We start from the raw sequence: 14461 nt of genomic DNA, 5'->3' as shown, positions 1-14461 counted from the left end.
TTCTGGAAGCTTGGCAGAGAATTCGGTGAATGCAAAAAATGAGCACCTAATTACAAGTGGGCCCCCCCCCAACTCCCACCTGGACCGATGGCCCCCACTCTGGTATTCAAGAAGCCGTCGGGGAGACTTTCAACCCCACCAACGGCTGCACCGTGTCAGGAACCTTCTGTAGGAGAGAACGTCCACACGCCGGCTGCATCCCCGGCCAGGCCTGGCGGCCAAGCTGTGGAGGGGAGGGCGCCCAGGCCCCGGAGCGAGCATGGCCATCGCCTTAGGAGGACGGTGGGGCGGGGGGGCTCGAGGGGCAGTGGGACCCCAAAAGGGCAGGGGAGATTGGTGCCGGGGCCCGAGCCCTGGCTTCGGGGAATGCGCCCCACCCGCCTCCAGCCATGGCCCAATGGGTAGGCGGAATCAGCCCGCTGGACTGAGCTATCTTGGGCCAGAATTTGGAATGCCACACGTAGCAAACAGTTAATGATCAACTATCCAAAAGGCCTAGAACTAATAGCGCTATAAAGTGCGTCAAATATCTGCCCCTGACCAGACTAGACATGACAGCCAGGGAGGGAGCGCCTCTGGGTTTCCCCTCCCCATAACCTTGCTCTGCGAGGCGGGCCTGTGGGGAAAGTTCCCCTCGGCAAGCCATCTATCTGGAAACGACTCCCACGTGCTCGGTCACACCTCCCCGCCTCACGGCCGAGACCCCTCTCCCCTTGTGGCCTTCGCTGAGGGGACACATGTTCCTTCCCGAGTCGCATAGCTTGGGAGAAAGCCTGGAGTTTTTCTCAAGAGAGCGTGTCTGTGCCCCCTTGCGGGAGAACAGGGGTGGGACGGCGGGTTTGTCCTCGAGGGGTCCCCCACCCCCACCCCCGCGCCGTCGGTGCCCAGGGAAAGCACCTTCTCCAGAGCTGCTGACTTTTGACAATTTATATGCTAATTCCCAAAATGATTCTTCCTACATTAAACGAAAGCTGAGGAATGTTCCAAAGGTCTGAACAGATTGTACCATTAACAGACAGAGGAAGGCAACGCAAATCCTGCCCACAGGAGTGGTGAGCGTGTGAACTCGCTCTCAGCACACACACACTTGCCTGATTTTAGGCCCACGTGCTCCTTCAGCTGACTCGGTCCAAGTAAAACTGCTTCGGCATCCAAAGCCTCCAAGTGCCCATCTTGACCTTGACGTCCCCTTCCCGAGCAACCTTTTGAGAAAGCAGAGAGTGCAGAAGAAGGCGGAGGTCCCACATTGAGCCCGCGCCCCCCAGAGCGATCGTCCGCCTTGGATCGCGTCAGCGCCGTCCAGGACCTGGGCCCCCCCACCGCCGATCCAGGACCGAGGCCCCCCGCCTCCTGGACAGCCTCCTCGCGGCGTCCCACCGCCCCCCAAACACACTGGTTCTCTAGACGCTCCTCCCGCTTCAGCAAGACCTTCTTGCTTCAGAGGCTTTCGCACATTCTGTTCCCCCTGCCGGGGTGGCTCTTCCCCACTCCCTCGAGCAGGTTACCCCAACTCATCTCAGCTTAGAGCAGCCCACCCTGATCATCAGATGAAGCGAGGCCCCAGCTATACACACAGCGGGCACTACATTTCCGTCCCTGGTGCTCCTGACAATTCTAGTGGGATTAGCTGTATAATACTTTGTTCAGAGTCTGTGGCCATCATTCAGGTCTATCCTATATCCCCAGTCTAGAAGAAGGCTTGCCATAGAATACAGGGAATGGGGGGGAGAGATGGAGGGAGAGAAGGAGACGGACGTTTGGATGGATGGACAGAAGGAAGGATGGGTAGATGGATGTTGGCTGGATGGAAGGAAGGGTGAATGGATGGATGGATGGATGGATGGATGGGTGGACGGACGATGGATAGATGGGTGGAAGGCTGTTGGGTGGATGAATGGATGAATAACACAAGTTATCCTCCAAAAAGACAATTGTCGTGGTGGGGTAGTTTGCATTTTCTGGAGCCAAGCAGACCCCAGGAGGCCACGTCTCCCTCTCCCGGCCCCGGAGGCAGACGTTCCGAGCAGGCCGCCCTCTTGGCCTCGTATTTCCATTGCTGGGCACTGTTCCCATAGCTCCCCCCTTAGAATGTCTGTACCCCCACATCAAACCCCACCTCCAGCTCAAGGCCTCCTGTCCAGGGACCCTGATCTCCCCCAACACCCGGAGGCTGGGGTGCCCCAGCCTATCTTCCTTTCCTGCCAGGACAGGTGCACCGAGGGGGGCGGAGTTGGGCACAGAGACACATGGTAGCTGTGCTCTTGAACACACGCAGGCCCAGCGCCAGGCTCGGCCGCTTCCCAGAGCTGGAACTTTCCTCCCAAACGGTAAGGATTGAGTCTGATAAAGCGTGCAGCACCTAGTGCGCACTCAACAGGCACGTTAACTGACCGATTACTCGGCGCCTCTAAAGGAGCGGCCGTTCTCGGGGGAAACCAAGCCAGGTTCCTTTCCAACGGCAGAGCCCTGTGAACAGAGCCCCCTCCGTCCGCATGACCGCATCTCCGCTCTCGGCTGGTGGCTCAGCCTTATCCCGCCTCTGAGTGGATGAGAAGGACCACCCCTCCAGGCTTTGTTTTCCGTATTTTATGGCGCCTCATCAAAGGGGGGGGGGGTTGCTCTGGTGTCTCCCCGAAATCCCTGCAAACTCTGAAATATCCTGGAGCCCCAGGCCAGGAGTGGTTCCCGTGAATGCTCGTTTCCAGACCGTCCGGCTCAAAGGCGACGGGTGCCACAGCCATCGGGGCAAGGCTTGACCACGGGCATCTCCTCTCATCCCTCCTCTGCTCAAGCCTGCAGGGGCCCAACTCCCTCACACACGAGCTAAGTCCTTACGCCGGTCTACAAGGCCCCCAGCGCCTGGCCACATACCCCCCTCCCCTGAGCGCCCTGATGCGGCCTCCCGAGCAAGCCTGAGCACCCAGGGCGGGCTCGCCTCAGGACCTTTGCACATGCCGCTCACTCTGCCCACAAGGCTTTTCTCCCAGATCCCCACATGGCTTCCCCATCCCTTCCTTCCTACAGGTCTCTGCAGAAATGGCCCTTCATCCAAGAGGCTTTCCCTGACCCACTACAAACGGCAGCTTCCCTGCCCCAACCTGAACCCCCACTGCCAGCACCATTCGGCACAGCAGTGACACTTCTCCCGCTCAAGCTCTGTTCTCTTGTTCTTGGTCCCCAGTGGGCGCCCAATTAGTGGCGACTGAGTGGATGGAGGGATGGGGAGGCATTCATTCACCTATCAATAATAATAATCAACGGTAATCATCATCATCGATAAGTGACTGTGCATGAATCAATACGGGATCAGTGAGTGCAAGGTCGTGCGTTGTAGCGGGGTTCCTACAGGGGCAGGAGCAGGCGCTCCGATGGGCGTCGGGGACCTCCTCTCTCAGGAAGCAAAAAGAAGTTGCCGCCTGAAAGATGTGTGAGGGTAGGCAGCACCTCAGGCAGAAAGAATGTGTGCAAGGGTCCTGGGGCAGCGGTAACAGATGAGCACACAGAAATGCGTCCTCTCCCCCTCTGGGGGCCCGAAGCCAGAAGTCAAGGTGCCGGCAGGGCCGCGCTCCCTCTGCAGGCGCTGGGGGAGGCTCCCTCCTGCTCTCCCAGCTCCTGGGGCTCCAGCGTCCCTGGGCTTCTGGCTATGTCCCTCCAGCCTCTGCCTCCGTGGCCACGTGGCCTCTCTGTATGTTCTCTCTTCTCCTAAGGACACTTGCCCTTGGATTTAGGGCCCACGTGGGTAATCAAAGATGGTCACATCTCGTGATCTCTTAACTCGATTACATCTGCAAAGACCCTCTTTCCTAAATAAGGTCACACTCACAGATGCTGGGGGTTGGGACTTGGACAGATCTTTCCGGAGCCACGACAAACATCCTGATGGGGTGCTGTCTGGGTGTGACCAGATGGGGAAGCTGGGCGTGAGCGGGTGTGACCGCCCCACCGCGCCGAGAAGTGGGGGCCGCAGGTGCCCTCACAGCCGTGGGCTGACCCAGAGGAGGCTGAGTGGCCTACATCCCCGGGCCAGCGGAGCGCTGGGCAGACCCCCGGTGCTCAGCAAACACATCAGCGTGAATCCCCCGGGCCCCGAGGTACGCTCTGTGAGGGACCCGAGGTGCCCCCCAAACGAGCCCAGGGTGCTCCTTGCCTCGATGGCTTCCCCAAGACAAGAGGGTCCAGCGTGAAGGTCTCCACGGGCCCTTCCTGGGAAAAGCTCTCCAAACACACCGAGGGGCCTACCCGTCTGGTCATCCGCTCACTGGGCAGCAGGTGCCTCAGCCCATTACCGCCTCTGCACGTCACCACCCCAGCCACACACACACACACACACACACACACACACACACACACCCCAGGGCCCCCTTCTTCCTCTCCTCCTGGACACACCCTTTGCAACATCCACGCTCCGGAACCCTTTCTTCCGCCCAGAGGCTGTGATCCCTGAAACCCCCAGAGCTGCCATTCGCTGTCCCCGCCTGTCTACGGCCAGGTCCCTGTGTCACCAGACACTGCTCCTGCCCGCACCCTGCCAGCTCAGCAGAGGGCTGGCCCAAGAGAGAGGCGGCCTCCAAGTGGCCCCCAGCGGGAAGACAGAGAGGAGGAGGCCGGTCCCCACCGCAGGCTCAGAGAATCACCCAGAGGCGCCTTCCCACAAACGCCTCCCTAGGCGGACGGGCCCGGGAGGCAGGGCCAGCAGGCCTCGGGGGAGATGGACAGTTGGTTTTGCTCCGCGGATCTGGATAAACTGGAAATGCAAAGGCCCGCGCCGGGCGTCCCTAGCCGGGGAGACTGGAGGTGCTTCAAAGAGCCGGGCACGGCCAGTTCACACGGCCGCGGCCAAGCCCAGCTCGGTCGCCCATGCCGCTCACCCCCGGGCCCGGGCGCCCGCCCCGCCGCCAGCCGCAGCTCCCCAGACCCTGCACGCAGAGCGAGGCATCTGACCGCCAGCACCAAGGCCTCCTTCTATGTCAGATATTAATCAAACGCATCCTGACAATGATCAACGGAGGCGGCTTGGCAGCGTGGGCCTGGCGGGCCTCCAGGCCCACCTCCAGCTACAGGAAAGACGAGGCTGGCAGAAGCGGTCCTTGGCAAGGGACGGCACATTGTCCCACAGCTGTGGGAACGTGCTCTGTGCGCAAACATTTCCTTAAAACGAGCTTACGAGGAAATGTTCGCGACGGCCTTAGTAGAGACCATCAGCCTGGCTGAGCGGGGCGAGAGTCACGTCAAGCCCCGGCCACGTCCCAGACTCCAAGGGCCATGCGAGCGGCCGGCGGGGGGATGGCTACACCGCGGTGGCGGCCGGGGAGGACCCTGCGGCACTCTGAGCGGCTTTGTGGCTGGCACACGCTTCCAAGTTGGCTGGCGGGGGGGGGGGGGAGGGGGGAGGGAACCCGGGCCCCTCCCGCCTCCAGTGCACTGGAAACTCATGAGGACTTGGGGCTGGCAGAGCTGGGGAGTGGGCTGGGGCGGTGGGGGGCCTCGGGGCCGCCCTGCAGGAATGTCGGGGCCTGGCTCGCTTTCTGAACCTGCCATATGGCCCCGCGTCCTGGGACCCAGGCTGGGAGCCAAGGAGGAGCCTTGTGGCTGGGTCCACGGCCCTCCTGGCCGCGGCATGAAGCCATTTGTCAAAGGTGTTTCCCAGAAGCCCCTCTGGAAGGCGCTGCCCTTTGCGAAGCTGGCTTGGGCTTCAGCCAGGCGGAGACGTCTGGGGGCTCTTGGCCAAAGTGCCAGCCGTCCCGAGATCAAAAGTCCCTCTCCTGGTTATGCTTGGCTCTCGGCGGCAGGCGAGCTCGCCGCGGGGTCACCGACGGCTGGGCGAGGCCAGGGCCGCCTCTCCCAGACGACGGCGTGGCCGCGGGGGGCTGACCGCAGGCGTGCCCTGCTGATCCCCACACCGCAACAGGTCCACGGCGGGGAGCTCCCCCCGGACACCCAGGTTTGTTCAGGGATCATTAGCTGTTTGACAGACAGGCCCAGAGCAGGGATGCGAGACGCCAGAGGGAGGACAGGCCCTGCCAGCTGACACGATGTCGGCACCTGGAAGGAAACAGGGTCCACGCGGGTCCACAGCCGAGAAGTCAGCGCCCCTCCACGGAAGCCGCTTTCTGGAAAAGGAGCACCTTCTAAACAAACGCACGCTTCTCGCTGGGCAGTGGAGGCAGACCGTCGGTCCGCTTACGGCGGGAGGAGCTGGTGGAGGCTCCGTGGGCGTGGACGTGGACGCCCCGCGGCCCCGGCATCTGAGACGAAGACGCGGGACGTTGCTTTTGCCGTGAAGCCCTGCGTGTCCCAGTCCTGACTCACCCGCCGCCGACCGCGACAGCCGTGGCAGGACATCTCCAGATGCGGCTGATGACCATACCCGTTACGGTTGCCCTCGATGGCAACTGCCGTTATCAAAGCCAAGAAGATGTGAGTTGGGACCGAAGCCGGGGGGGGGGGGGGGGGGGGGGCGGGGGGGGGATGGGGCGCGTGCAAAATCCGCGAGACTTCCCTTGACCACCAGAGCCACACGCCCCGCGGGGCTGAGCTGCGCTGACGGCCGGCCCCGCACTCGCCTTCCGGCCGGCCTCCCACCCACCCTCACTGCAAGCTGGCCGGGTGGGGACCACCCTGTTCTGCGGATCAGGCAGCCGAGGTGGGAAGAGTTTGTGCGGCCGGCGGGCAGCACGGGGACCCTCGGCCGTTCCCAAAGACTCAGCTCCGGGTCTCCCTAGGATGGTCTCTTGCTGGCCCCTCCATCCGCGTCAGAGAATCGGCAACTGACACCGGTGGGGTGCCGGAGAACAACAGACCCATTTTACAGACGCACATGCCAAGGCCCACGTGACTTTGCTAACTCGCCTGAGGCCAAACGACCACCAACCGGCAAGACCAGGACTGGAACCCGAATGGGACACCTGAGTCCCCCCCTGCCGCGGTCACGTCCCCCTAATGTCTAGCGACGGGGCCCCCGGAGACACGGCTGTGTTCAGGCGCCCACCGGAGAAGCCGAGAGAAGAGCCGCCGTTGGCCAGTGCTTGTAGGAGAGAAAACCCCTCTGCTGGGCTGGATTGTGTCCCCCGAAGTTCATGTCCCCCTGGAACCTCAGGGTGTGAGCTCGTGTGGAAACAGGGTCTTTGCACTGGAGTAGGGCGGGCCCTAAATCGAATGACTGGGGAGGAGCCCACGTGACCACGGAGATGGGGCCCATGGGGCCCCAAGACCAGGGACGACTGGGGGGGCGGCCCGAAAGCCAGAAAAGCAGGAAGGACCCTCCTCTGGAGCCTCCGGAGGCCCTGCTGACCCCTTGATCTTGGTTGGACTTCGCTCCGTCCCTCAAACTGGGAGAGAACTAATTTCTGCCGTTTAAACTCACCTCGCTTGCGGCCCCTTGTTTCAGCCCCCCCAGGAAATTGTTTCAGCCCCCCCGGGGACGGGGCTGAATTTTGTTCTGGGAGCAAAAAGAGAACAGGTGCCAGAACTCTCCGGCAAGGGCACAGACCCCAGAGCCTTGGAGAACGGCCGCTCTGGGGCGGGCTCCCTGCTCGCAGCCGGCCGAGCGTGGCGTTCCCGCCAGGAGGGGCCCCTCTCTCCTCCCCACCCCCCAGCCCCGTTTGCCTGCCAGTGTCCGGCCTGGAGTCCCCGTCCCCTGGCCGCCGTCCACCACCGCGGGGCCGGAGCAGAGATCCTGTCCCCTGTACCTTCACCGCCGCGTGGTCAGAGCCACTGCCCTTTGGAAATGTAGCCAAACTATGCGGCCGGTGGAAAGCAAGACCTTTGGGTCCCGAGTGCCCCCAAACACATTCTTTGCATCTCTAAAAAAGTGCCAACGGCATCAGATCAGAACGAGACCGTTGGCCAGGCCGTTGGCCGGGGCGTGCGAGGCCTTCCTCAAGCCCGAGAGCGGATGATTCTTCCCTGTGTCGGACCTGTCTCCTGCCTGTGGCCAGCCCGCGTGGGGCCCGTCACCATGTGCCACCTTCAGACACCTCCGCTGGTGATCCGATGCCCCCGGCTCTGAGCTAAAAGCAGTCTCCCCGTCCTCCATCGGGTGACTCTCAACCCCGGACTGTCCCTGAAAGAAGTACCATCCCTTTTGTCCATCGGAGGGGCCGGCGCTTTGGTTTCTGGAAGCAGCGAGCACAGACGTGCACGGGGCCTAGAGGGTGGGGCAGGGGTGAATGCTGGGGGGCGGGGGTGTATTCCAGAATGTTCTGAACCTCAGTCGCCCCCCGTGAGACAGGAAAGAGAATGATGAATGTGCATGGCTCACTGCCACACAGAGAGGACAGGAGCAGGGGTCCCTCGAGGTCTGCTCTGATGGTGGCCCCGCGCCCGGAGGTTTACTGGGTCATTGTCTCCAAGGACGCGGTTTTAGGCCCTTCTATCCCCCTCCTCGTGGGTGCCCCTGCAGCACCTGGCCTCAGAGAGAGAAAAGGTGGGATCTGGATGGCCTGCAGAGGACAGGGACAGCAGCCGAGCCAGCCAGACTACGGTCAGACCGCCCCCCCAGGGTCTCCTGGACCACCTGTGGTCCGACACCTCGGGACCAGAGCAGCCGGACTCACATCTCAGGCCCCGTCCCTCTGCTAACCAGGCGTGATGGCGTTTGAGCCCCAGGTCCCCGGACAACAAGCCCCTTCGGCAAGAGACTTCGCGGACCCCACATCTGAGTGCAGGATGCACGGCCCTGGCGGATGACTAGCGGCCCTCCCTGGGTCAGGTGGCCACACACCCCACAGTAGGGGACCCGGGAAAGGGAGGTACGGGGGTGGGGGGACTCTGCCCTCTCACCCCCACCCACTGGCTGCCCAGAGATAGAACGAGGCCTCGGGGGCGGGGCACAGGGTCGGGCACCCACTCATTCGCCTGTTTACTTAACCAACAGGGATTTATGGAGCACCCACTATGTGCCAGGCAGTACTCTGAACCCCTGGAACTCAGCAGTGAATCCAACAAAGTCCTTGCCCTCCCGAAGTTTATCAGACGATCAGACAGGGAACGGACAAGGAGAAAGTCAAGGCAGTGGGTGAGGGCGGGGCAGAGTCTGACCTACCTAGCATGGGGGCCATGGCACGTGTAAAGGCCCCGGGGCACACGTTCGAGGAGCTGTGGGGAGGGGTCACGCTGAGGAGATGTGGGCTGGCGGGGGTAGCCCACTAAGAGTCAGGCTTCCGGGGAAATAGGGCCATGTGAACACAGCATCCATAGAAGTGCAAGGTCTCCCGGGCCACGCCAGCCAGCCCAGCACCCAGGTCCTCGCTGTAGGCGTCAGATGTGGACACATCTTGTGCCCAAGGAGACGGAAATGTCCCCCCGTCGTGGGAAGAAGGGACCCCAAGCTGCCTTCATGGCGGCCAGCAGGCGGGGCCGGGACGGAGACCACTCCAGACCCACCCGCAAGGGTCCCCCCAGCCAGACAGGGCCAAGCCACGGCTCTGCCCCGAGGCGCTCTGCTGGCTGGCTCCGTGGGGACTTGGCCCCCCGCGTTAGCGCCGCCGCACCGCCTGCCCACCAGGCCAGGCTGTCCTCCGTCCCAGAACCTACAGGTCAGCAAAAGCCCGTGCGAACTCAGCAGCCCCAGGGCACTGCAGGCACACAGGTCTCACGTACCCTTTCGGCCGGTTACCACGGCGATGACGGAGCCCTGCTGGAGGCGACCCGAGGAAGTTCCCTGCACAGGCCTTGGGGTCTGTGGGAGGAGGAGACACCTTTGCAGAGAAGGGAGGGACGGAAGTTCCACGGGGGTGACTGCCCACCCCCACCCCGCCCTCCGCCTGGCCTGGTGTAGGAGCTGGGAGGGAGGGTAGGTCCAGGCTGGGCCTAAGGGGACACCTGCTGCTGGAGCTCTGCTGCCCCCCGCTGGCTATCTCCGGTACTGCATGTGCGTGCCGGGCAGCCTCCCTCCAGGTGTGTGCGTCCCACCCGGCCCTGCCTCCCGGCACCCAGGCCTTCGGTCTTGGGTCCTCACCTGTATGCAAATCAGCTCTGGGGCCCCCAGCCCACTGCCAGCAGGGGCAGCGTGAAGAACCCGCATCCCCTGTCCCCGAGGCCGGCCGGCAGTTGTCCGGTGGACCGACAAGGTGGCCCCTCTGGGACCCCAGGAAGCCCACCGTCAGGTGCCGTCCCCCCCCCCCCCGTGCACCGCTCCCCTAGGGGCGTGTGAGTGGATGCTGCTCGGAGCCAGCTCGGGGCGTCCTCAGAAGGCGCCACCTCAGCCTGGAAACAAGAAGAGTACCAGGGCCGGGCACCCAGTGGGGAGGGAGACCAGCCCGTTGGGAAGTGCAGGGAGCCGCGCAGGGGCACCCAGGAGCCTGTCGGTAGGGCCGGCTACTACCTCTGCACCAGCACGTCGTGGGGAGATGCCAGGCACGGCACGAGCCACCTCCACTTGTCCCCAACCCCTCTAAGTCCTGCAACCCCTCAAGGTTGCTTCCATCCTGTGTCACACACCGGGACACTGAGGCCAGAGGAGAGAAGGGGCCGCCCCCCGAGTGGGGTTCTGGAGAGCTGGGGCCAAGCCCATGTGACCTCCAAGCCCACTTGCCATCGCTCCGATCAATTAGCAAACCTGTTAGTCAGTCAGTCAGTCAGTCAGTGGCCTCCTGGGAGCCCGCCAGGCCACCTCGGCTCCCGGGGTCACGCCAGGATGGCCGGTGGCCCCAAGGGGGCTGGACCACTCCCCACCTTGCAGCCACCTGCCTCCCCATGGACCCCCGCCCTCTGGGCCCAGAGCAGGCTGTTAGGATCGTGCCACGGCCCCAAGGAAAGTCACCACCCGGATGGCATCCCCAGCACAAACCACCCCCCCCCCCCCCGGTTGGCATCCCCAGCAACAAGCCCAAGACGGATGCCCTCTCTGACAGCCCCGGACCCAGGCAGCAGGTGCCTGGGTGTGTTCCCGAAGCTGCTCGGGGTCACCTGATGGAGAAGAGCAGGAAACAGGAGCACGGCCCCGTCCACACTGCTTTCTCCCTGGAGCACTGGTCCCACTGGACGGGCCTGGAGCTTGGCATCTGAGGCCCAGTTGGGCTCCGCAAAATCAAGAACCACCACTAATCACCACTTGTCAGGGGCTGTGTGAGTGACCTGGGGCCGCTGTGACCAATGACCACAAACAGGCAGCTCTGAACAGCAAATGGATTCCCTCCCACTTCCGGCCCGAAGTCAAGGTGTGGGCGGGGCGCTCCCTGCAGGCTCTGGGGCAGGGCCCTTCCTGCCCCAGCATCTGGAGCCTCCAGGGTCCCTGGACTCGTGGCCACTCCCCTCCAACCGCTGCCTCCGTGGTCACGTGGCCCCTCCCGCACCTGTGTCCTCTCTTCTTCTTCAGGGACACCTGTCATTCTATTTAGAGCCCACTCTAAGGACAGAACGATCTCGTCCCAAGATCCTTGACGTAATTGCACCTGCCGAACCTATTTCCACGTACGCTCACGTTCAAGGTACGGGGGTTAGGGCCTGGACTTTGGGGGCTCCCATCGATCCCCCACAGCGGCACGCGGGGAGGGGCACCCTCGGTGACTGTCACCTAGCCAGCCGTGTGAGCCTCACCTGAGGACGGGCTACAAATGCACATTCCCAGGCTGGCCCCCCAGGCCTGCTGTTTCTGAACCTCTAGCGGGGCCCAGCCACCTGGGTTCCCCAAGCCCTCCAGGGGCTCTGATGCAGGCTCACGTCCGAGAGCCACCGAAACGATACCAGAAAATGTCCCTTCTTGACTCCCACACCCATATGTACTATGGGCTCAGTTTGCACTGGATGGGGCATCACATCCATGGGGATTGATTCATTTATTGGAGTTGAGGAGGCCTGAGACCCTCCGGGATGTTGGGCGCTCATAGGCCCGCCCGCCTGTGACTCAGCGCTAAAGCAAATAGAGAAGGGGGGGATGGGGGCCAGCAGGGGCACCAGGGAAGCCTCCTGGGGGTGAGCCGGCGCCCCCAGCCTTGGCAGAAACCAGAAGTGAGCCACTTTACCCTAACTCGGTGAAGGGAGGGGAGAGCCCGCCAGGAAATCGGCAGGGGACCTCCACGCGTGGGGGGCAGGGGGTGCTGGGGTGCTGGGGACTCGGGTGAGAAAACCAAAGCACGCACGAGCCAGGCCACAGACCAGGGCATCGGTGAGGCCTCTGGCCCTTCCCAGGCACGTAACTTCCTGTCAGGATGCTTCATCTCCAATGGTGCTTTGAACGTGGGGCAGGTGGTGAATCTCCTGTCCCACATTTATTTGTTAGTATTTTGTTGGCAGTTTTTCAATATAACTATTCTGCATTTCAGGTTATGGCTTAAGGACAGTTTTCTTTTAAAATACTTTTTTTATGTTCATATTTATCTTTGAGACAGTGAGAGACAGAGCATGAGTGGGGGAGGGGCAGAGAGAGAGGGAGACGCAGAATCCAAAGCAGGCTCCAGGCTCTGAGCCGTCAGCCCAGAGCCCGACGCGGGGTTCGAACCCACGGACCGCGAGATCGTGACCTGAGCCGAAGTCCGACGCTCAACCGACTGAGCCACCCGGGCGCCCCTTAAAGACATTCTTCTAAGAAGGGTCCACGGATTCAGCAGACAGCCAAGGGCCACAGTCGCCAACCCTCTGCCCAATCAAGAACCTTCCAATGTATTTGAAAGCTGGTCACGCCTACTTTTTCTGCGATCCACCCTCCGCCAGGAGGTCCCGTCCTTCCCCCAACCTTCTCCTCTTTCTCAGCATAAAAGCTCCGGGCAGCACAATCTGCGACATCCAACACCATCAGAGGGACGAGCCACCCGCGTCCACGCCATCGAGCGGAAGGACCCACAGGTTCGAGGTTTCCGGGTTTGTTTCGCCGCAAACGGTCCGCGGCGGGAAGCTGTAAGTGAGCTTCCGCCCGAACACAAGGGGTGTGACAACCCAAGGGGAACCCTTTCGACACGAACGGAAGTGACGAAGGAAATGGGTGAAAACCAGCCCCCCACCCCGCCCTGGAGCCCCCTCGCTCACAGGGAAAGGAGCACCGAGAGGGGGAGGAGGCGGGACACTCACCGCTCTGCTGTGCCCCCCCAGCTGCCAACACTATGCGCCGTGCGGGGCTCAGGGTCACCTGGGGGGCTGACGGTGTGCCCCCACGACTGAAGACGGTGGCCCGAGGATGCCAGGACAGCCGGGCAGCAACCCCAGCCTCCCCGGTCAGTGGGGCCGGATGCAGGTCACGTGCGGGGCAAAAAGACGCCGCAAAGGACCTATCCGGAGGGGCCCCTGGGAGGACAAGCTGTCCAGCACGTGTCACACCTGAGGACAGGCCTGGCACCTGTCACTGGAGGTGCCGGGCCCGGGGGAGGGAGCCAGCGGAGGAAAGGCCGAGAACCCCAGCGTCGGCTCCAACCACACGTACCTTAATCCTCCGGGGAAACCGTGCCTGGGCCCCGAATCTCCTCTCCCCGGGGCCCTGCTGTGGGGCCGGCCTCAGGGGGTAAGACGGGGGGCAAGATTCAACCCCGAGCTGTGGCCAGGGCCCCACAGGGCATCGTACAGACAGCCCCAGCCGCGGCTCCTTTGCGGTGACCACCCCCCCCCCCCGCACCCCACTCCGCTCTGCGCACGAGTGAGCCCTGGGCCATCCGCCACCTCCACCAGAAGGCCTCTGGGGTTGCCCCTCGCATGCCCTCCGTCCTTCCCTGCACGTGGCTGGCGAGGACTTCCAGGCTGACAGAGCAGATCTTACCTTCATGGTTTGAAACGGGGCACCCGTGAGAGCGGGGGGGCCCAGAGCCCACGCGCCTGTGAGCTGAGCAAGCTGCACGTGAACGCTTGTCATATAGAAACCAAGGGTGCCTCCAGGCCTGGCGCTAAGACCCACAGGGCAGGCTGAGGGCACCGGCCTTCGTGACAGAGCTGGGCTCACCCTCCACCATGCCACCCGTCAGCACGGGCTCCTAAAAGAGAAAAAGAAAAAAAAAAAAAATCTTCTTGTGCCTGTTTCCCCACCTACAAGGAGCTCCGAGATTGAACCACAGGTCTGCAGTTCGACAAAGGGCCGGGGGTCAGCACATCAGCTTCCTCGGGTGTCATTACTTCACCCACCCACCCACCTCCCTTCCCAACCGAGGGAGACGGGGCTTAGGAGGTCTAACTGCACGTCAAGGTCATGGCGTGCGGCAGGTTGGGGCCCAGACGCAGGCTGTGGACTCCGTGTGCCCCGAGCCTCTTTGGATGGTGGCTAAGAGGGGAGAAAGTCGCAAGGAGCCCAGCCTGCCCCCCCCCCCACCCCCGAAGCATGCCTCTTCAAGCCGTCACCTCCCACTTCCCTTGGGGGCTGTCGGGACCCTCCTGTGTGCGGGTCACACGTGATGTCACAGCGCTGTCTCTACAGACACCTACCCCAGGCCCGCGGCACTCACGTCCTCGTGCTGATGTGCTGCGGGGGGATGCAGGGAAGAGGCTGCACCGTTAGCAGTCAGGTGGCCTTGAACAGGCTTCCTGCCCCCTCTGCACCTCAGTT

Source organism: Prionailurus viverrinus, chromosome D1 (genome assembly GCF_022837055.1).
Source record: "Prionailurus viverrinus isolate Anna chromosome D1, UM_Priviv_1.0, whole genome shotgun sequence".
Taxonomy (NCBI): domain Eukaryota; kingdom Metazoa; phylum Chordata; class Mammalia; order Carnivora; family Felidae; genus Prionailurus; species Prionailurus viverrinus.
This window is presented reverse-complemented; position numbering follows the sequence as displayed.